The following is a 23,315-nucleotide window of genomic DNA, read 5'->3' as shown; positions in this document are numbered from 1 at the left end:
TTATAGGACTATTTTCCTGAGGAGAATGTTGATGAATTCTATATTTGAATGATGGTATCTCTACATGGCATCTCTATTCCAAGCCCCAATGTGGGTATTTTACAAATGTTTGGCAGCAGTTAGATTGGAATAGCAAATTAAAATATTACATGAATTAATACCAACTACAGTAGTATCATGATTAATGAAGAATATGTGATCGTACAAATGTTCTGACCATTCTATGGAAGCTTTGTTTTCCAGTTTTTAGCTTCTTTCTGAAGCTTTATCCCACTCTACCCTCAACAAAAGCCCATAAGACAGGGCCATATTCTCAATGATTTCACAATGATAATTATAATTCCCATATATAAACCCCAGTTGTTCTCATTAAGATTTATCTTCTCTGTAGACTATCCTAAATCTTGATCTCTTCTTTTCTTTCCAAAAGAGCAATGAAAATCTTCTTGGTAACACTTTTTAATGAAACCTGAATTATTCTTTGAGGATGAACACTGTGTAGAGTGAGAATAGTCTGAAGAGAGAATAGTCCAATCCACAGGGGATTGAGTGATACAAATCCTGTACACTGGAGGATGCATTTGGTAGTGAGATGAGATTGTCTCTCCATCTTCATATTATTTCCTCATATACTATAGATTTTCTTTACAAATTCCTATGGAAAATCCTTGAAAGAAACACATCTGCCACTCATAGACATGCATATAAAAATCTTCATACACATATCCATGTTGTCCACAGGTCACAATAAGACTTTTTAAAGAAATATTAGATCTAAAAATCATATTGATAATAATGCCTAAACATTATGAACTGTAGTTACCCACCTGTGGAAATAAAAAAAGTTAAGGAATTAACTGTTGAAATCCAGGACCACATTTAGAAATCTCCCAATATCTGAAACAGCAAATACTGTTGAAACAACTTCACAAACAATAATCTTAACCTTAACCCAGTTTTATTAATGCCTTAGAAAAGAACAATTATTTTAATTACACGATAGAAATTATAGGTAAATCTTTTACAGAACAAGTAAGGACTGGTGTTTCTGTTGCTTGGTTTTAGCAGATGGCTGACAGCTTCCTCCAGAATAATCATAATTCTGGTTGTAGATTTGTAAATCTGAGATGTATTCTGATCTGTAATTGAGGTGATAGAAGAACAATGTATGAAGTAGGTCAGTTGCATTTACCCCACAGGGAGGAGCTGGCCTACTTTCTTGCCAGGGAGACCCTACTACATTTAAATTCAGCTAGAAACTATAACTCAGCTTCATAAGACCTATTGAAGGCACCTCAGATACAGCTGAAACTTAAAAAGCACAACCCAGAAATTCACACAATAATCATTTATGCTCATTAAACATAAAGCAGAATGACCACCTGGCCATTTCCAGTCAAACACACTCTTGTAAAAATTATTATTCCAGTCCATTTTAATTGTGTTTAAATGAGCAGAGTTAACACTATACTTTTAATTATGAGTCAATAATTTTAATTACGTGTTAGCCTGGTTTGTAAACCATTTCTTTATTTTGCACAGATTATTAAAGTAATAATATTTATGTAAAACTAAAGGTACACATCTGAAATTTCATGTTCATAGATTTGGCCATTAGGTATTGTCTCATCAAACACACAGTCACCAACATTTTGAACAAAGAAGTCCTAAAATATCCCATCCTTTAGTAGGAAAGTACAAGTGACATTAAGTATGGTGCTGTCATGAATTATATATTAATATTAAATATTAAATAAGGAATAAACAAGTGGTTGTTTTCTTCCCACTGAACTATATCTCAATACATTTCCCCACAGTTTTCACTGATATTCTTAATGTAATTTAAAAATAAAATCTTGCCTTGTTTTGGGTGCTCTTATAGAGTATTGATTAAGTGTTATACACAGGCTCTAACTTCTGGCTATCTTATGCAGAGGAATGATAGGCCATTGTTTCATCTCTTGATGCCTCAATTCTTACTTCCCTAAAATGATGTAAATAATAACTACCATGTAAATATGCTGGTCAGATTCACATGAGGAAAATTCCTCAAGTGATCTTATAGATTTTGCTTTTGGGGGTATTTTTGAGAGGAGCAGGCTGCTTTGAAATTATATATCACTTCAAACATCATTCAAACACTGGAATGCATCAATGTCCCTTTGAAAAGGACTGAGATTGTGTTATTAGATAATCACAACATATGCATGTAGTTTATTGGATTTTGTTGGAAGAAAGAGATTGATATTTTGATCAGTATTAAAACCAGTTTTTGCTTTTGCAAAAAATAATTCTGTGCTGTTAAATGGAAATGAAAGGCTATCATTTGGTCAAATTTTAAGGGTCTGAAATGTTAGCCCCATTATTTTTTCAGAGCTGAGGATTAAACCCAGGGTCTTGTGCTTGCTAGGCAAGTGCTCTACCACTGAGCTAAACCCCCAACCCCAAGTTCGGCCCATTTTTAAAATTACTTTGTTGAAATTTCATAACAGTGTGAAGCACACAGAATTATCACAGTTCTAGAACACAGGCCAAGTTCAATCAGTATCCAGGGCTGTTTTTCTGAAGATCCTGTCCTTGGCTAACAGATTCCTCCCTTTTCACTGGGTCTTCAGTTAATCTTGCCTGTGTGTTTGTCTCTCCAAATGCCCTCTGGTACTAAGGACACTAGTCTTACTGGAGTAGAGACTACCTTGTAATTGCTTCTTTAAAGATCTTATCTCCAAATACCACCATGTCAAGGGCCCTGAAATTATGGTTTCTGTGTTTTCATCAAGTTGAACATAATCCATCCCATAACTTTTGCTATTTATCCTCATACAGAAGGTGAACACTAGTTTGTATTATAGAAAACTGAGGAATACATGAATGATAAACAGGATTTTGTGTCTCCTTAAAAAATATTTTTCATTTATTCACAAATTGATAGAGCATCAGAAAAACCTGTTTTCCTACTAAGCATTCAGCTGAATTATTCACAACACATAATATTCTGTAGGGTCTGTCCATGTTGTCGCCAATGATTTAATTTATTTTTAAAAGGTAAATAGTATTCTGTTTTCTATATACCACATTTCCTTTTGGTCATTATCAGTTGAAGAACACCTGGCTTGCTGGCAAAGCATACATCAAAAGCAAAACAAATCAACAACAACAAAAAACGTTTTGCTGAAGGAAAATTCACCTTGAGGTAATGGTGACCAAGTCACTCGGTTTAAAATTCTGTTTGTATCAAAGATTTTGAGTTAAAATATTGAAAGTATCTTCCTGGAGTTAGAAGAAGCACAGGAAATAAACATGTGAGATCTCAGATTCTATTGGAAGGTGACAAATGAAGAGAAGTAAAAGCATTTCAATACTAGAGAACATCTCACACTGGCAATGTGATGTCATTAACCATGATAACAATGACCATTTTTATACTTTCCTGAACAGGAATTTACTAAAACTATTTTGCTGCACCTTCTTATTCATTAAATATTACTCTATGGATATTTTTCTGGCAATCACCTTGCATGGACATGGAAACAAAATTAGGAAATTAAGTTGAAATTAGAACATAGATCATAATATTTTCTTTTGCTTTCTTTTCTGTTTTGGTTCTTTGAGACAGGGTGTCTCTGTGTAGCCCTTGCTCTCCTGGAACCCAGTCTGTAAACCTGGCTGGCCTTGAACTCACACATTTGCCAGCCTCTGCCTCCTGAGTGTTGGGACAAAGGGTGTACTTCACTACCTCCCAGCTCAGATCATAATATTTTAATACTTGATTAAAATTTCTAAGTTTGAGAATCAGAAAGAAATAATGTACAGACTTCCAGGATGTTTAGAGGAGTCAATTCAAGTCACATGTATAAATTGTTTTATGATTAGTCAATTGGGAAGCATTCACAATTTAAAATAGAATTGATAATGGTGACAGATAAGAAGTGAAAACAATATTGGCAGTATGTACTACTTGGTCCCTAAATGTCAATACAGCTAGAATATGGTATAAAATTCTCTGTAATTATCCTTCTATGTAATTGTCTTCTTGCTCCAGCTACAAAATTCCAATAACACAAAGCATGCTATTTTACCTCTCCACATCACAGGGTATTAAGTAAATTTCCCATATACTCTGAGTATATAATGTACATCAGAAAATCAGACACACATATTGTCATTAATTCTGAGACCCAACTGAAGACAGTTTCCACATAGGATATTGATTTTGTGAGGATTTAAAGTCACAATCAAGATCAACATCTGGCTGAATTGGACCTTCGCATTTGATAGTTTTACTCCTACTAATAAGCATGTGACTAAGAAGTTGCTGCATAGCCAAGTACACCATCATTTGTACAGAACAGCTGCCTTCAGAACAGGTAAAGATTTTTTACAATATACATCCAGTAGAGGGCTTAGAATACAAAATATACAAAGAATTTAAAGAACTAATTATCACAACAGAATAACTCAACTTAAAAATCAGATACAAATGTACACAGAAAATTCTGAAGAGAGGAATTTCAAATGGCTGTGAAACATTTAAAGAAATGTTCAACATCCTTAGTCATCAGAAAAATGCAAATCAAAACCATTTTGAGAATTCATTATACTCCCCACAAAGTAGCTAAGGTCAATGAAACCACGGACACTGATTCAGGCAGATGGGAGTGCACATTTGTACAAATATTATGGAAATCAGTGTGGCAATTCCTCAAGAAAATGCTAATTAATTAGCCTCAAGATGCTGCTATACAGCTCTTGGGTATATACACTAAGGACATGGCCTCCTACCAAAGAAATATTTGCTTAACCATGTTCATTGATGCTCTACTCATAATAGCTAGAAAATAGATACAATCAAGATGTCCCTTAGCAGATGAATGGATAAGGAAAATGTGCTACATTCACACAATGGAGTATTACTAAATTCTTAAAACCATGGCATAATGAGATTTGTAGGTAAATGGATGGAACAGGAAATAACCATCCTGAGTGAGGTTATCCTAGATCCAGAAAGACAAATATGGTATGTACTCACTTCCATGTGGATATTAGCTCATAAGGAGTTGATAACCAAGCTACAAACCATTGAACCATATATATACATATACATATATATATATAGTTTTATATTATATATATGCATATATATATATATATATGCAGGCAATCTAAATGCTATCACTAAATGATGAAGGAGACAGTCTCAGCTAGATATCCCTTATCACCAAATGAAGTTTCCAGGACCGGAACTGGGTTATAGCTAGTTGAGTTGTTGGCCAAAGGGGTCATTTGAGAATTCCCAAACAACCTACAATGTTACTAAGACTATAAGTTGTTCTCCAAAAACTGATGCCAAGGGCCCATTGCTGAGGATAACACCTACACAGCTCAGTGAAGATGGAAAATTGGTACCTACATGGATCCTTTGCCCCAACATTCTACAGTCTTTGGTATAGGAAGCTCCTCTGCACACTACTAAAAGAGAAACATAAACACCAAGACATCCATTAACTATGATTTATAGTTGTGTCCTGCCTGAAAGATATGTTAGGGCAGTGGTGGTGGAACAAAGTTTATAGGAGTAACAAACAAGTACCTGATTTCACTTAAGGCCCTTTCCCAGAAATGTAGCCATTGCTCGACACTGCTTAGAAGTGATTAGGTAAGTGATTAGTAAGCAGAGATTAGGTAGCCAAGGGACCTAAAACCAAATACTATTATTATAGAAATAAATAAGTAGTAATAAAATGACTGATAGTGACATTGTGCTCTACCCATAGATTAGTCCCTTGCTCATCCATCAACAGAGAAGCTTCCACCTGCAGCAGATGGAAACAAACACAGAGACCCACTGCCAGATATTATACAAAGATTGAGATACTATAGAATACTAAGTTCAAAATGGGATGTCTCTATTAAAACCACCCCCTAGGGAACCCTATGGTAGAGGAGTCAGAAAGAATGTAAGGGCCAGAGGGGATGGAGGACACCAACAAAACAAGGCCCTCTAAATAAATCAAGGGATAAAATGTCAGATACACTCATGCAGACTGGAGCAGCATGTATTAGGTTCCACACTGGTCCACATGAATTTCTCTTCATAAATATTATGCCTTCCACTATAGTGTATTTATGGGGTTCCTAAGTGTGCAAAAAATGTGAAAGTAAACCTCAGATTCAACTGCCTTTTCTTGAGCTTTGGAAGTTCCTTCTTCTTTTTTTCTGTCCTGTTGTGATGTGTTATTTTCATTTCATTTATTTTATGATTTATTATTATCCCTTAGAAGCCTGTTTTCAAACTAGAGGTAGAAAGGGAGTGGACCCGAATGGGAGCAGGGGTGGGAGGAATTGGGTAGTAGAGGGAAGGGAATCCAGAATCAGGAGAATGACTTTTTTTTTTCCAATATAAGGAACAATGAGAATTTCCTGTGTTTTCACAGCAGCAGCTGCTATTTATTTTAACTAAAGTTCTCATGTATTCACTTGATTCCTTGAGGGGTGGTTGTCTGTGCTGGAACTGCTCTGAGCAGCTGGAATGTGGGGTCATCTCCCTAGTAAAGATAATAACAAAATACAATGTAAATAAGAGGGTTGAAGGACTAACGAGCAAGAGGATTTATTGTCATCTGTTTGTTGTGTCCTTTGGGAAGAAGTACAAGAGAAATGAGATACAGTTATGTCTACTTTCCTTGCTAATTTATGACTGGTAATTAAGCTATTTGATATCTATATAAAATATGTCTACTGGTTTCTAAAACTAATCAATTTCTAATTGTATATTTGCATGCATAATGTTTTTGGTATATCTACAAGTACTTCATTACCCAAAGGTAAAACACTATCAAAGTTTAATTTCTTACTTAATATGGCTATGATATAACAAACCAATCCAACATACATGTGTTTTTGAGAAATGGAGAGACAATGTAGCTTCAGTCAGAACCTTAATGTTCTTTATTTGAGAAGCTATGATAAAATTGCCTTTGAGATGGTACCATATATCCAGTGTTGGTTGTGCATGAATTGTTTGATATGTGGTCTCTCTAAGCAAATTTCTTAAAGGTAGATATCATTATTGCATTCACACAAATAACAGGCCAAAAGTACATAGAGATCAAGGAACTTGCTTACTGTAGATAATGGTTTTTGTATTACCCCCAATCCAATGTTTTGTTCATTACAGTACTTTTACATACGGGATGGAGTTAAAAGAGAATTTGAAATCAACCATATGATCTGCAGGAGTCCTCAATAAAGATAAATTCAAGTGACAGACTAAATATTAGATATTCACACATCATATGTATGTAAGAGGTCACTAAACAGGCCAGGTTTAATTTCCCCATTTTCTGTGGATCAATTAGAGGCACTGAGATATTAATAAACTATTTGATTTAGAAGAGGATGGCATTACAGGTTTTCTTACTACATGTTGCTCAGAAGCAGCAAACACATCATGAGCACTCAATAAATGTTATTTAGTAGCAAATAATAAAATGAAATTACAGTAATATATTTAGCAATGAACTCACCATAAGATGAAATAAAATAACTTTTAGTACTAGAACAAGAAGCTGAGCCAATTTAAATAGTTGGGTGAGTAAATGCACCCTATGGGAAGGCAGAGGTGCTGGCATGATTGTAGTAAGAAAGGTTAATATGAGGCCAGTGTGATAAGAATTTTCATTGTAATTTGGTAGGTAGAGCTAATTTTCCAGTTTGTCCAGTTCATAGGAGGTTCTAAAGTAAATTTGCTACTTATTATTTAGCTGTTACCATCTAACTTCCCTGTGCTCAAACCTAATACAACTACATTTGATTTTATATTGGTAATCTTCTTTTTTAAAAAAATGTATTCCCTAAAATAACATTCCTAGTGTTCTTCAGAACAGAGACTGAAGGTTTAAGAAGAGTCGGTGGTTAAAATGAAATGGGCACACCTTGTCCAGTAGGATTCATAAGCCATTGATTTGGGAAGCTCTGAGGTTCCAAAACGTGTGCACTTTCTGAGTGTTCTATTGCAGATTTAAATTGAAGCGTTTCATTATTGTTGAAGAAGCCAGAAGAGGGACAAGTGGAGACAGAAGTTCCACTAAAGAGAACAGCCTGCCAGATGGAAGTGTCCATAGGAAAAACCTCAATTTAAGCTCCTGTCCTTCAATTCCTTTCATGATTCAAGAAAGAAAACACTTGAAAGTAGAGTTTGACGATTCTATTCTCTTTGTTCTTTTCCATTTTTCTGTTCTTTTGCCTTCACAATCCCATCCGAGCATAAGGGGAACACACTAACAGTGACTGTTTTTGTGACTCCTTCTCTGTCTCTCTCGGGTTTTTTTTCCTAATACTCCTCCAATGCTCCAAAGAAAGTAGAACATTTCCTAAGTGCTCTTGCAAAGCTCAGTCACCATTTCCTCTTCTAAGTCTATGATTAACCCACAGATGGGTGCACAAACTCTACATTCCAGTCCAAACACAGCAGCTGGTATCTGCACCCCACGCCAAATAAACCTGCAATACCCTTGAGTCTAATAGTCATTTCTCATCATGGAAAAGTACCAGCAACACAGTAGGTTTCACTGAGCCCATTCACACAGTTCAAAAGATGTTAAAATGCATCTAAATCCCTTAACTCTGTGGTTTAAAAAGATGTCCTCTCTTGCTTTATAAACTCTGTTGGTCTGGGCTTGCATTCTACCTAGAATCCTCTTTCCTCTCTGATGGAGAATACAGTGCCCCAGTCTACACACACATCTTTAACTTTTGAAAAACACAGAGAGAAGTCACCCTTTCCAGTTGCAATAGATCAATGTACAATATGTGATATTTCACTTAGGATAAAGATATTTTATTCCCTTTCCTTAGCTCAGCTACTGTTCAGAAGTTTGTCAGCTTTTACTTTACTAAACGCTTTTCCCACCAAAGGGAAATGTTAACATTTTCATTTGCCAAAAGAACTTAAATAATTTGTACAATATATTTCACTAGCAGGGTAGTGATTAATATTAATAAATTTCCTTCAAAAACACAAATATAGATCAGCAACACAAACAATGTGCCCCCTTATCATTTCCCAGGAAATACTTCTACTGGAGTTCATCTAAATTAAACAGTTCCATCATTCATATATCTGCATAAACATCCATGACAAACAGCACATTTAATACCAGCGTTGGATAGAAAGTATTTGCCAAGACGGAGAGAAAATATTATGACTATTCCAAAACACACAGGCTTAAGCAAGTTTCCAAAGTATGTATTTCCCTTCATTATTGGCTGCAGCCACAAAAGGAAAATCCTCCAGAGAATTAATATGAACTTATTATAATGCAGCCTGCAGCACGGTTTTGTTTTGGTTTTGCCTGTTTTGTGCTGACACTGCAATTCAAAGTACATATACTCGTCTTAATAAAGGAATCCAATTATTTCACACACAAACATGCAGCAGTAAAGTGCCATCACTCAGTCAATACTGACTCTTTAACATCTTTCTCTATTTACAGGTTGGTATTCCCAGCTCATTAGCTTATTACTTGACAAATAGGAGAGGGTAATGAATTGAGAAAATAACTACGTACCTTCAGAGAAAACCTGCCCGATAACAATAATCCATTAGGAACCTGGCAATATCCTCTGATCTATTGCCCGCAAAGCTACGACTGGATGGAGAGTTTCATTCCCTGGGCTCAGCTCTCCAGAAGAAAACCAGCACAATTTAAATATTTCTTGGAATGTGACAGCTCTCTAGATTCCCCGGTTGCATTCTGTTCCCCAGGGAAGGCAATCTGGTGTTCCCGTGTGCACAGAGCAGTGAAGATGAATTGAAAACGCTTGAGATAAATTAGGAACGGCTAAGTTAAACTGTCTCTGCTCCAGACTCTCATCTGCAGTCTGCAAGCCTGTTTTTCTGTGAAAAAGCTAGATGGCAGGCTGCCTCAGTAAGTTCTTCTCAAGCGACAGCGAGCATTTTCAATGAAGAAAAATTCTGCCATTATCTAAGCTAATGTGACTGCTGCTAAATCTAGTATTTTAAAGTGTCTACTGGCACGGAATTTATTTGCACTATTGCTTTCCTTCAAACTACACTCCAGAATCCATACCGTCAAGACAGATACACTTCTATGGGATGAAAGCAAAGTTTTTAGTTAAAATGAATTTTCTCTTTTTTTTCCCTATTTCCATGGTCATTTATTTATCAGAAATTTACTCTTTTGTTTGCATTCATTTTATTATAGTTTCTCTATATACTTTATAATATACAGACATTTTTGTTTAACCTTATAGTATACATACATGAAAAATGGTATTTTTAAGTGACAATCTCTTAAATGTGCACAGTTCCACATAGAAGTACATAGTTTTCAAATGTCATACAAAATCCAAAAGGTAAATAAAAAAAGGAAGAATGTCTAATTCTAATAAGTAGCCAAAGAAATAAATTTAAGCTTTTTGTACATTGTCCTGAATATCAAATCATTTTAATTATACTCTGGATTTGAGATACAAAGTAGAGTTCCTCTGGTGTATTGCCATCAAGCAGAGCTCTAAAGGATTTTTAAATGCACAGATCCTTGTCTTAGATTTGTCATATGAGAAAGAATGTAATATTTAGACAGAGCAGGGCAATTAAGGGCACAGAAACTTATGAGAATGTGTGCACTTTGAAAAAAAATCCAGTGCCTATGAAATTAATCTTCTGCTTGCGGTGTGTTTGCATGTGGCAATGGCATGTTTAATATGTGATGGTCTGACATCTAAGCCATGTCTTGGTTCCAGGATAAGAATGGAGTTGATGTTTGTCTGGGAAATCAAAGGTAAAGGCAATCATCTGGGAATCAGAAAAAAAAAATAGATCAAAATCCTGTTTTTTACTTGATCTGGAATTATTGCTGGAGGAGGGTGTTTATTTATTCTGGAGGATGGTATGTGTACCAGAAACAAAATATAACATCGTATCTGGATGCCACCAACCCCTCCTACGTCTCCAAACTCTTAGCCAAAAAAACAAACAAACAAACAAACAAAAAAAACGCACCAATATTCACCAAGGTACTAAGCTATCTAAGCTATGAAACCAGTAAGTGTGACATTGAATCATTAAAGTTTACCTCCTGGACATGACCCACTCTGCAGTGATTATATACATTACCTATCTCTCATCTTTTTCAACCTTCGTGCCATGCTTTCCACAATCCATCACATCTTACCTATTTTATGGTAAGAATCATCTTCTCAACATGAGTCACTACCTTGATCCTTTGTTAAAGAAAATTTTTATTCAATTTACATACCAACCACAGATACCCCCCTCTTCTCTCCTCCTGCCTCCCCAGCCATCCCCCCTCCAAGCCATCCCCCATTCCCTCCTCTGACAAAGTAAGGCCTCCCATTGATCGGCTTTTTTTTAAATATTTGTCATTTACTGTTTTTAAATTTACAAAGAGATCTAATAGTCTTGATTATGATTTATGTATTCATTATTGCTTGGAGAATGATGCCCTGCATCTTTACAATAATTTGTCCGCCCTGTGAAGTATTTCTCATTTTTATCAGAAGTCATCAAACAGAAATCACAGCAGGGAAGCATTACAGGTTTTACCTCAGCCTCTCACACACTGGGCTTCTTCCCACAACTCTCTGCCAGAGCAGGTGATTCTGGTGAATTGACAGATATTTAGACTAGTATAGTTGAGCAGAAAGCAAATAAATAAAGCTTTACCAAAACAGGGATGTAATGCCCTTATAATTCTTGCTTAACATGTACAATGACCTGTGGTCAATCTCTATCACCATTAAATAAATACACATATATTTATTGTATGGTCAAATGGTTTCCACCAAGAGCCCAAACATCTCCTGGAAAAAGAACATGCTTCAAGAAATGATGCTGAAAGAATAGGTCATTGATATGCAATAGAATGAAACTAGACAATTATCTCATAAGACATGTAAATTAATTCAAATGAGTGAAAATTAAATCATAAAAGGTTCAACTGTAAAATTATTAGAAGTAAATGCAGGGGAACTCATTTATGACACGGATTTTGATAATGCTTTCTTGGACATGACATTCAGGTCCTCAGTGAACATGTAATAACAGTCAAATCAGACTGCATGAAAACCAAATGACTGTTTATTAAAAGATTCAGCCTAGTGGAATAGAACTCACAGAACTGGAGAAAGTATTTGCCAAAATAAATGTAATGAATGAGTGTAATCTACATGCATTTAATGGCTAGCTCAGGTACAGCAAATAAGTTGGGACTTCTGCCTTTATGGGATGCCCATACTATAAGACTGAAGGCTCAAGGAATATCTCAGAAGAGGACCCAGTAGAATGGTAAGAAGATGTGAAGGAGTGCAGTGAGGTGCTGCCTTCTGGGCATAACATGTCTGATGCACTCATGAACTTAGAGCTGCTGCAGTTGCCAGTACAGAGTATTAACAAGACTGAGTCTCTCAACATCCTTCAAAGATGGGGATCTGGGGTTATGGGACCTGCCTGGGCCCTCTCTTGGGACCTCTTGGCTGTTGAAGTCTCTTGTAAGAGCAAAGGGTCAATATCCTCAAAGGTGAATCCAGTGGTGAATTCCCTGAGCTCCAGTCCATAGCCCCAAACGTGCCTACCGTGAGAGAGAACAACTTAAAGGTTCACAAAAGAAAAAGAATTCAAAACAAAGACACAGGAAAGTTTGAAAGGAACTTATCAACAGAAGAGAGCATAAAAGTGGGGTGAAAGGAGGACTAAAAAAGGTGAGAATGTGGCTGTAATGTAACATATGCATGTACAAAACTAAAAAGTAAATTAACTCATAAAATATATACAAAGAACTATAGCAGTTCAACAATAACAACAAAAATACTGAACAATCTCCTTTAAAATAGGTTTAAAAGACTAGATAGAAATTTCTGCAAAGAATATATGTGGCAAATAATGTCATTAACAGGTGCTCAACATCATTAGTCATTGAATGAAGACAGATAAAACCAGACTATGATGCTGCCTCATACCTATTCAGATGGACAGCTCCTAGGCTAGACTCTAATAAGTGTTGACAAGGATGCTAAGAAAATAGAATTCTTCTCTAAAGTTAGGAATGTCAAATGGAGCATCTAGTGTGAAAAGGTCATATGGTTGTGTCCCAAAAATAGAATTAACATACAAGTCAGCATTTAAACTTCTGGTGATATACTCAAAAGAACTGAAAGTTGAAATATATCATTATTATTTACATCTATTTTTAGCACTGTACACAATAATCAAGATGTGGGATTAAAATAAATCAGGTAGTCATTAAAAGTAAAAATTTACTCCTTATAAATTCTTTCAGATTGACTAATAATTGCACTAATTAAAATGGCTATATAAAAGATTTTCAGTCACACACAAGATGAAATATCTTTGATAATTATATTCTAAATCTATTATATCACTTCTCATATGTTATAGGTTATTCTAAGCATAGACCATTTCTATAAATGAAGACTAATTATTAATCTTTCAAATATCCAATCAGAATTTCCAATAATGTCCATACCTCAAGCACAAACAGATGCAGGAATAAAACACTTGTAAACTTTTTTTTTTAATTAAATTTGTGAATCTTCAATTTCAAAATGTGTGAAAACATAAACTGTTTTTCTTCTTATGGCAAATTGTATTCATCTTTATATTCAAAATCAAGACAAGCAATCTATTCCCAGTTATTGATTCATGAATTATTTCATATTTCCATGAAAAGTAAATAAATAATTTGAAAGGAATTTAAAATTATCTACATTAGAATTGGCATACAATTCAAGAAAATTTAAGTTCATTATTACTAAGTAACTACTCTTCTTTCAAGTATTTTTAAAAATTCCTGAATTACTTAAGTACAGTCTCTAATGAGTGGTAAACAGTGTGTGAGATATGTAGACAATTTTTTTCTTTATTAAGAAATATTCTACTCACTCCACATACAATCCACAAATCCTCCCTCTTCGCACCCCCCAGCCCTCTTTCCCAAGCCACCCCGCATCCCCACATCCCCCAAATCAAGGTCTCCCATGGGGAGTCAGCAGAGCCCAGCACACTGAGCCTAGGCAGGTCCAAGTCCCTTCTCACTGAACCAAGGCTGTGCAAGGTGTCACACCACAGGCACCGGATTCCAGAAGCCTTCCCATAGACCAGGGCCAGATTCTGATCCCCTTGCCTGGGTGCCCCCAAACAGTTCAAGCAACACCCATCTTCCATATCCAGAGGGCCTAGTCCAGTCCCATGGGGGCTCCACAACCACCAGTCCACAGTTCATGGGCTTCCACTAGTGTGCCCGGTCATCTCTGCACATCTTCCCATTAGGATCTTGATGTCCTTTGCCTGCAGTATCTCTCCTCTCTCATCAATTGGATTGCTGGAGCTGAACCTGGTGCCTGGCCATGGATATCTGCATCTGCTTCAATCAGTCAATCAAGACAAAGGTTCTATGATGACAGCTAGGTTATTTGCTAGGCCAGTCACCAGAGTAGACCAGTTCAGGTACCCTGTGGACTACTGCCAGCAGACCAAGGAAGGTCATCCTTGTGGATTCCTAAGAGCCTCCCCAGCACCATGCTTCTTCCTAATCCCATGATGTCCTCATATATAATGGTATCTTCCTCTCTGCCCTCCCACTCTGTCCCTGTTCCAGATTGACCCTCCTATTTCTCTATGTTCTCATCCCCCACTCCTTGCCCTCTGCTATCCCCCCACACCCAGTCCACTCATGTAGATTTCATCCACTTCTCCTTCACAGGGTCATTCATGTGTCCCTCCTAGGGTCTTTCCCTATTAGCTAGCCTCTCTGAAATTGTGTGTTGCAGTCTGTCCATCCCTTCCCTCATATCTAGTATCCACTTATGAGTGAGTACATACTATGTTTGTCTTTCTGAATCTGGGTAACCTCACTCAAGAAAGCTAGACTTCAAAATACTGAACAATCCAATTTAAAAATGGGCTACAGAGCTTAAAAGAGAATTCTCAACAGAAGAATCTCAAATGGCTGAAATACATTTAAGGAATTGCTCAATATACTTAGTCATCAGGGAAATGCAAATCAAAACAACTCTGAGATACCATCTTACACCTGTAAGAATGGCTAAGATTAAAAACACTGAAGACACCTTATGTTGGAGAGGATGTGGAGCAAGGGGAACTCTCCTTCACTGTGGGTGGGAATGCAAAATATGGCAGTTTCTCAGAAAATTGGGAATAAGTCTTCCGCAAGACCTGGTTATACCACTCTTGGGCATATACCCAAGGAATGCTCAATCTTATCACAAGGACACATGCCCAACTATGTTCATATCAGCATTATTTGTAATAGCCAGAACCTGGAAACAACTGAGATGTCCCCAACTGAAGAATGGATAAAGAGATTGTGGCACATATACACAGCAATAAAAAACAAATCATGAAATTTGCAGGCAAATGGATGGAACTAGAGATATCTAGACAAAATATATGGGATTTCTTGAACTCTGCTGTGAATGAATATTCTCTTTGCGGGTAACATAAGCTACTGAAGGGACAACATTGAGATATCACACACAGATACATGTAGTGAGTGTCTAAATTCTCAAATACATAAATGCACACAGAAAATGTGACAATAAACACCCAATTCAAATTTAGTAGGACTGACTTTTCAAATTTATGCATTCACATATATAATCATGAAGAATATTTGAAATATTTTTAAGCACACATTGATGTTTTAAACTCCTTATTTTAAAAGCCACTTATTTAATGTTGATTAATCAGAAAAGAGGGGAGGGGCTTGGACCTGCCTCAACTGAATATACCAGGCTTTTCTGAGTCCCCATGGGAGGCCTTACTCTTTGGAGGAGGGGACAGGGGTGAGCCAGGGAAGGAAAGCTCTGGTGGAGCAAGAGGAGGGATGAAAGTGGGATCTGTGATGGGTATGTAAAATTAATTAAAAATTATGAAAAAATAATCCTTTATATTTCTAGGCTATGGTAAGATATTTAGATATATCTATACATGTGAGATGACTAAGTCAGGCTAGTATCAACTGAAGTATATTCATAATGCTCATGGAGGATATGAATTTGTGAAAAGTAAAATAATAACCATGACTCTAAAGTAAAAAGTACCTCAAATGTTGACCTTGTCATTAAAGCACTAAGGACCCATTAATATTTACAGAATCTACTTATGACAGAATGAAAATATATACCCATTTTTAAAGTAAAATTTTCCTAAGAATTTAAAACCTTAATATGATCAGATAATATATTTTTTAATCCAAATTTCATTATTTTGTCCCAAACTCATGCAATCATCCCGCATGAGGAATACAGAAGTGAGATGCCAAATCCAGCAAATTATTACTCTTTTAAATAAGGAAGTTGTCCAGACAAAGATCCTAAGCCAGTGATGTATTTGAGATGACTTCTTGGCATTGTTCACAGTGCAAGAATTCTTGGAAAGTGCAGAAGGTTCTGTCCTCCATATATAGTTGAAAGAAACTGCAATGATATGCCAAGAGAGACATTGTATCTAACCTTGGATTATTCTGGAGGCTGAATGTGAGGATTACAGAACAATGTGGTACTCTTCAAAGTCTCAGGAGTATAGGTTAGTTTTGTACAACCATTCTGTAATCATACTTCATTTTTCTTTTCATGTCTTTTACTTTAGAGAAACACAGGGCATGGAGAATTTCACGCAAAGCATCTGAAAACCATAAAAGTTTAAATTTGTGTGATGAATATCCTCAGATTACTTTATGGACATCAACTCATTTCCTTATTTACTTGTCACATCCAAACTCATAGTCTCACAGGCTCATAGTCTCATAGAAATTTCTGACATGCAAGTTTTCATTTATTTATTTATTTTTATCTATCTATCTATCTATCTATCTATCATCTATCTATAATCTATCTATCTATCTATCTATCTATCTATCTATCTATCTATCTATCTATCTATCTATCTATCTACTTATGTATTTATTTATTTATTTGTTCGTTTGTTTGTGTGATTTGAGACAGGGTTTCTCCATGTAGTTTTTGGTGCCTGTCCTGGATCTCGCTCTGTAGACCAGGTTGGTCTCGAACTTACAGAGATCCACCTGCCTCTGCCTCCCGAGTGCTGGGACTAAAGGCGTGCACCACCACCACCTGGCTTTATTTTCATTTTTTAAGATTATGTGTGTGTGTGTGTGTGTGTGTGTGTGTGTGTGTGTGTGTGTGCATGTGTGCGTGCGTGCACACGTGAATGTGTGTGTGTGGGGATAGGTGCCAAACTAGGACACGAGGGGATGTTGGATCCATTGGAGTTGGAATCACAGACAATTCTAAGGCTCTGATATGGGAGCTGGGAACTGAACTCCATCACCTGTAGGAGCATCAAATTCTCTTAACCTCCTACCCATATCTTCAGCCTCCAAATCTTAACAATGATTTATACAGTGAAGGATTTCCAGTAAGAAAATAATGAACAGAAATTCTAACTATTCCTGTATCTTAAAGGGAGTTCAGTAAGGAATTTTCAGAGTCAGATGAAGAACTACATATGGAAGGCAGAACATTTAACACACTCTTGACAGCGTGCCAGTGCGAGGGAAAGCATGGATTGAAAAGTCACTAAGCAGACTATGCAGCAATGTATTTGACAAAACCAAAAATGAAATCGCTTCATGAAGACATGCCCATATAATGCTTAGAATAGCAAGGTCATGCCTTGCTCTTCTTCAGTGGACAAGCCTGGATATTACTGAAATCACAATCGATCTCTTGAAATATCTCATGCCAAACACACCAGAAAATAAAATAAATTTCATCATGCTACCTATCACGTTTTCTAAATTCAACATGTTACGAATATCAGCTCTTTAGAGAATGATCCAAACGTTTCCTACTGAGTTTATCTCAAAGAAGCTACAGGTGGGGTGTGTACAATAACAACTTGGAGAGGCTAAGATGAATTAATCACATGCACCAAAGACCTAAAATACAAAGTAAATTCTATGTTCATTGTATGCTGTGGTACCAAATTGCTATTCTACCTTTATTCTTATGGTTAAGGAAGTATTAATTTTGTCCTAAAAATTCCTAATATATATGTAAGGAAAAAAGCACCAAATCTAATCATTAAGTTTCACCACTGATTAACAGTTTGTTACTTTCTACTTAACATTCCTTATTTTTCTAGATCACTGCAGGCATTCCTCATTACATCAACTGTCAATGGCTTTAATCTCTGCTTGGTTGTCATGTTTCCTGGCTTTTCTTGTGTTTGAAGGCTGTGACAGTCTTGAGCAATGCTGGTTAGATCATTTACTTAATGCTGACTTATCTCCTAATTTCTCCCTTATAATTAGCCTATGTGCATGGGTTTTGAAAGGGAGAACATGTTTTTGCTCTCATCTTGAAAGAGCATAAAATAAGAAGAACATGGTTTATGTGAATGTATCAACAAATTGAACAACAAATCTTGACAAAATGAATTTCCTTACTGTAAAGTATCCTCAGGGGAGTCTTTGCCCTGGAGGAGATGGGAATGGGGGGGTGTGCTGGGGGGAAGGCAGGGGTGGGAGGTGGGAGGAGGGAGAACAAGGGAATCCGTGGCTGATATGTAAAATTAAATTTAATAAATAAATTTTAAAATGAAAAAAAAAACAAAAAACAAACAAACAAAAATAATATGTTTGTTTTGTTTTGTTTTTATTCCATTATAGTCAGTTTTTGGTTGAAGCTAATATCAAGACTCAAAATTAAGGAAATGAAAATTGGGTTTTACCTCATTAACAGTACAGCATGTACATTAATTATTTGAGAAATCTTCATACTCTATCTCAATTTATGCTACTGTTTAAGTCAGTATAGACTCTTGAATGTCCCTCTTAATCTTCTGTTATACCCTTAGGGGTTATTGGACTATTTAAATAGTTTATCTGGTCTTGATTTAACTTAGGTATGTGGTACCTATCCAGAAAAATGTCCATTTCTTTTAGGTTTTCCAGTTTTGTGGAGTAGAGGTTTTTGAAATATGATCTTATAATTCTCTGGATTTCCTCAATGTCTGTTGTTATGTCCCCCTTTTCATTTCTGATTTTGTTGATTTGGATTCTCTCTCTCTGTCTTTTGGTTAGTTTGGATAAGGGCTTGTCTATCTTGTTGATTTTCTCAAAGAACCAACTCTTTGTTTCATTAATTTTTTGTATTATTCTCTTAGTTTCTAATTTATTAATTTCACCTCTCACTTTGATAATTTCCTGGTGTCTATTCTTCCTGGGAGACTTTGCTTCTTCCTGTTCTAGAGCTTTCAGGTGTGCTGTTAAGTCACTAGTATGGGATTTCTCCAACTTCTTTATGTGGGCATTTAGTGCTATGAATTTCCCTCTTAGCACTGCTTTCATAGTGTCCCATAAGTTTGGGTATGTGGTGTCTTCATTTTCATTGATATCTAGGAAGTTATACCCAAAGCCTATATGCTTATTTTAACGTTCAAAAGCTGTCTCTTGTGTCTACAAACAGACTTGCATCATTGTGGTTTGCTTTGTTTTCTTTGAAATTCTTCATCTGTGGAGCAAAAAAAAAAAAAAAATGTTCCACAAAATCGTGTACTTCCTCCTGCCTATGCCAATCAGCTGCTGCTTCTCAGGACTCAGTTTCCATTTTTGTAGGGAGGAATAGAGAAAGCAATGCCTGTATCACAGGGGTGCTTACTGATATTGGGGTGTACATACTTCTTAGAACTTTTCATTGAAAACACAAGAAAATATAAGACTGGTACTATCCATGCAGGCTCGTGTATCTATTAACAATTATATATGTCACAGTCATGTCTACATCAAAATTTACATTCATTTAAGCTGTTCTGCTATCTTACCTGGAATGTTTTATCTCTTTGTGATCCACACAAGCATGCATTTTCTTATAAACTGCAATTACAATACATAATTTATGACAACAGTTCAGTTATCTGTAACCCAAATACTTATATTGATTACACCCATTTTATTGGGCGCTGGAGACATGGATCAGCTGTTAAAAGAAACCTTTGTCTCTCTAGAGTATTATTTTTTAACTATTTAATAAGTAGTATAATAGTAGGTATAACTGTTTAATTGAGGTAATCAAAATATTTATATACTTACCCATAACCATTATATGTGGATCTCTGTTCTCTACCCCCCAAAAAACCTGTAAGATTTTGTAGTGATAAAATCCATAAAATTTACCCCCAGGATTTCACTGCTATAAGAGTTTCTCACACTACTTCTCAAATCAGTCATCAAAATCTAATTACTATTTAAATATTCCAATGCTTATGATGTCATAGATTATGTCCAGATCATTACATTCTGGCAGTTACCATATTTCTTTCCATCACTTAGAATGTTCAGGGCATTTTTCCTTTAGTCTCTGTTATCTTAAGGGTCAAGGATACATTTCTTAATTTTTGTTTTAACATATATTACTGTTATTGTTGAAGCGGTATAATCACAATTAAGTTTTATCTACATTTCAGGACAGAAAAAATAAGTCTTTATCCCATTGACAGCCATTAAATACATGTTCCACATTTCAAATTTTAGGATGTTAACAAGAATGTTCCATAAGAATAAAATCTCATTTTACTGAGACATTAAATTGTAAGAAAGAATAAAGTTAAATGGGACATGTAAAGGATTAATAGGTAAAAAGCAATCATTAAAAATTCTAAAGTATAAGTTTAATTCATATAAAATGTGGTGACTTATATAATTAAATACATGCTATAAATTATAAATAATAATTTTGTTATTATTATACATATTCATATAAATAATAGCCTATAGACTGAAAACAAAGACATTTGAAGGTATAAAATCTAAAAAAGACTTTCACTTATTTTTCATATTGATCTAGATATCAATATTGATAAGTTACAAATATCTGCTGTGACAATCATAATGTCAGGAAACACAATTAATTTCTAAGAAAATACAGATGGATTTATAAAACATGCAATTTTCCTACACTTAACTCCAAACCATAACATTGACCAAAACATACTCAGGCCCAGACAGTCATACCAGGTAACATTCCACTCACTGTGAAGCCCTCACAAAGTAGCATAAAGCTTGCTACTCTATTTCCAGCTATTTAATTTCATCATAACCAACAGTAAAAATAATGAAACAGTAAAAATGTCCCATAAATGAATTATATTGTCAGAAAATTAATGTTAAGTTATATAACCGTATTAAATGAAAGATGACAATAAATTCTGTAATCAAAATGAAGTGTATTAGATTATAGACAATTTACTAAATTCTGAGCTATTACTACACAAGACAGATTTGGTGTCTCCCTGTACAGTGCTTACATCCCAGTATGCAAAATACTCTTTTATTGAATACCGAAGTCCTTTATTTACAATGCAATTCTGGCATCCAGTCTTCTGAGAAACAATGGGGATGGTGAGATATATCACTAATGCCTACAGTTCACCTTGGTATAAACGTGCATAAAAGCTTTCAAACAAAACGGATTAATTCTTAAATGGTAAAATCAGCCTTCAATCAATATTTTCAGGAATGTTAATGAAAAGAAAGTAAATTTGCTTTATGTGTGAAAGGCAATATATTAGCTAATAAGGATTCACCCTCCTAATCCCTTCTTCAATAAAACGGAAAATTCACTGTGACATCTATAGCAAGTAGAAAGCAATGATTACTTTCAAATCATATCCCCTGCATCTGGTCCTTGTCTTGTTGCATTCTACACATGTCAAGGTATTTTTTTACGCTGGATATTTGTTTGGGCCTCTCCAGGGGATGAAGTGGATATAGCGACTAGAGATTCAAATAAATATATTTTTTACAATATGAAACTGAGAAGTGATTGCTGTCAGTATTTGAAAAAATAGATTTGGACTAAAGAGAACACACACACACACACACACACACACACACACACACACACACACACCAAATGGGAAGATGGGTTTAAGATTTGAAGTGGAGTCTTTTGTGGAGGGAAGGGTAAGTCTCGACTTGCTCCTGCGTTCTCTCTTGTCTACCACCTATAACTTGAATGTAAGTTTCAAAGGAGTTAAAAAGAAATAAACAGTAACTAATCCTCACTCATTTTTCACACTCATTCTGAAGCAGCTGCATAATAATCTCTAAATCCTCGACATTACTTGATTATGCAGTTTAATTAGCACAACACTCATCATTGAAAGCTTGAAGTTTTTCATCTCCTCTCATACGACCCTCCAGTTCACATCTCTGAAAGCTGAAAATTTTATAACAATCTATCAGTCTTACTGCTCATTTACCTTGAAAAGTATATGTTTAGTTTTTAAAGGATATTGATTTTTTTGTTTTACTTTTTTGAGGCAGGGTTTCTCTCTGTAGCTGGGATATTGATAATTTTTTATCATCACTAAAATTTAAGCTTAAAATTGTCTATTGTTCTGTGCATGAAAATACCATTTTTATTCACTAAAATTCCATTTGTGATGGAAATGAAAGACTCAGATGTGTCTTATTAAGTCAAGTAGTTCCAAGTGCAATAAAATTCCTAAATACAACATTTAAAAAAATATATGGACTTTTATATCAACTTTCTTTCAGATAACTATAACTTTATGTTTTGTGGTAGTTTGAATGAAAATAGTCTTCATAGGCTCATAGGGAGTTTCACTCTTAGGAAGTGTGGCCTTGTTGAAGTAGGTTTGATATTCGTGAAGGATGTAAAGAATCGTGGTGGACTTTAAGATTTCAGATGCTCAAACCAGCCCCAGTGGCTCCTTTCACTCTTCCTGCTGTCTTTGGATCAGGGTGTATAACACTCAGCTACCTCTCCAGCACTGTTTCTGCCTGCATGCTCTCCCCTCATAATGCTTCCCTCATAACGATAATGGACTAAAGCTCTGAACTGCAAACCAGCCCCTAATTAAATGTTTTCCTTTATAAGAACTCATGAATTTTAGACCGAAAGCTGTGGAACCTGCCTGGGACCAGACTAGACCCTCTGCATATGGGAGACAGTTGTATAGCTGGGTCTGTTTGACGGTCTCTGGCAGTGTGATCATGATCTATCCCTGGTGCACGAGCCGCCTTTCTGGATTCCATTACCAAGGGTCAGACACCTTGCTCACTCCTGATATAGAAGGGATGGGCTTGGTCCTGACTCAACTGAATGTACCAGTCTTAGCTATCCCGCAATGGGAGAACTTATCCTGCTGGAGGAGGGGATGAGCGGTGAGGTGAAAAGGTGTGTGTGGGGGGGGAGCGGGAGGAGGGCTAAAAGAGGGATCAGTGGTTTGTATGTAAAATGAATAA

At 35.8% G+C, this 23,315-nt stretch overlaps 1 protein-coding gene across 3 annotated transcripts in view; it reads right to left on the bottom strand.

Moving 5' to 3' along the window:
- The window catches only part of Mgat4c (MGAT4 family member C), a 675,471-nt gene extending 665,588 nt beyond the window's left edge, over positions 1 to 9,883 (bottom strand). For 2 of the 3 annotated variants that reach the window (XM_076553844.1, XM_076553845.1), the window contains exon 1: positions 9,567 to 9,883. The gene's annotated coding sequence lies outside the window, so the exon portion shown is untranslated. The remainder of the gene's footprint in view (positions 1 to 9,566) is intronic. The other variant, XM_076553843.1, reaches the window with a different exon arrangement.
- Between the last annotated feature and the right edge of the window lie 13,432 nt (positions 9,884 to 23,315).

The sequence above is a fragment of the Peromyscus maniculatus genome, chromosome 18 (assembly GCF_049852395.1).
Source record: "Peromyscus maniculatus bairdii isolate BWxNUB_F1_BW_parent chromosome 18, HU_Pman_BW_mat_3.1, whole genome shotgun sequence".
Taxonomy (NCBI): Eukaryota; Metazoa; Chordata; class Mammalia; order Rodentia; family Cricetidae; genus Peromyscus; species Peromyscus maniculatus.
The sequence above is the reverse complement of the archived record's forward strand: the minus strand, read 5'-3'. Positions and strand labels throughout refer to the sequence as shown.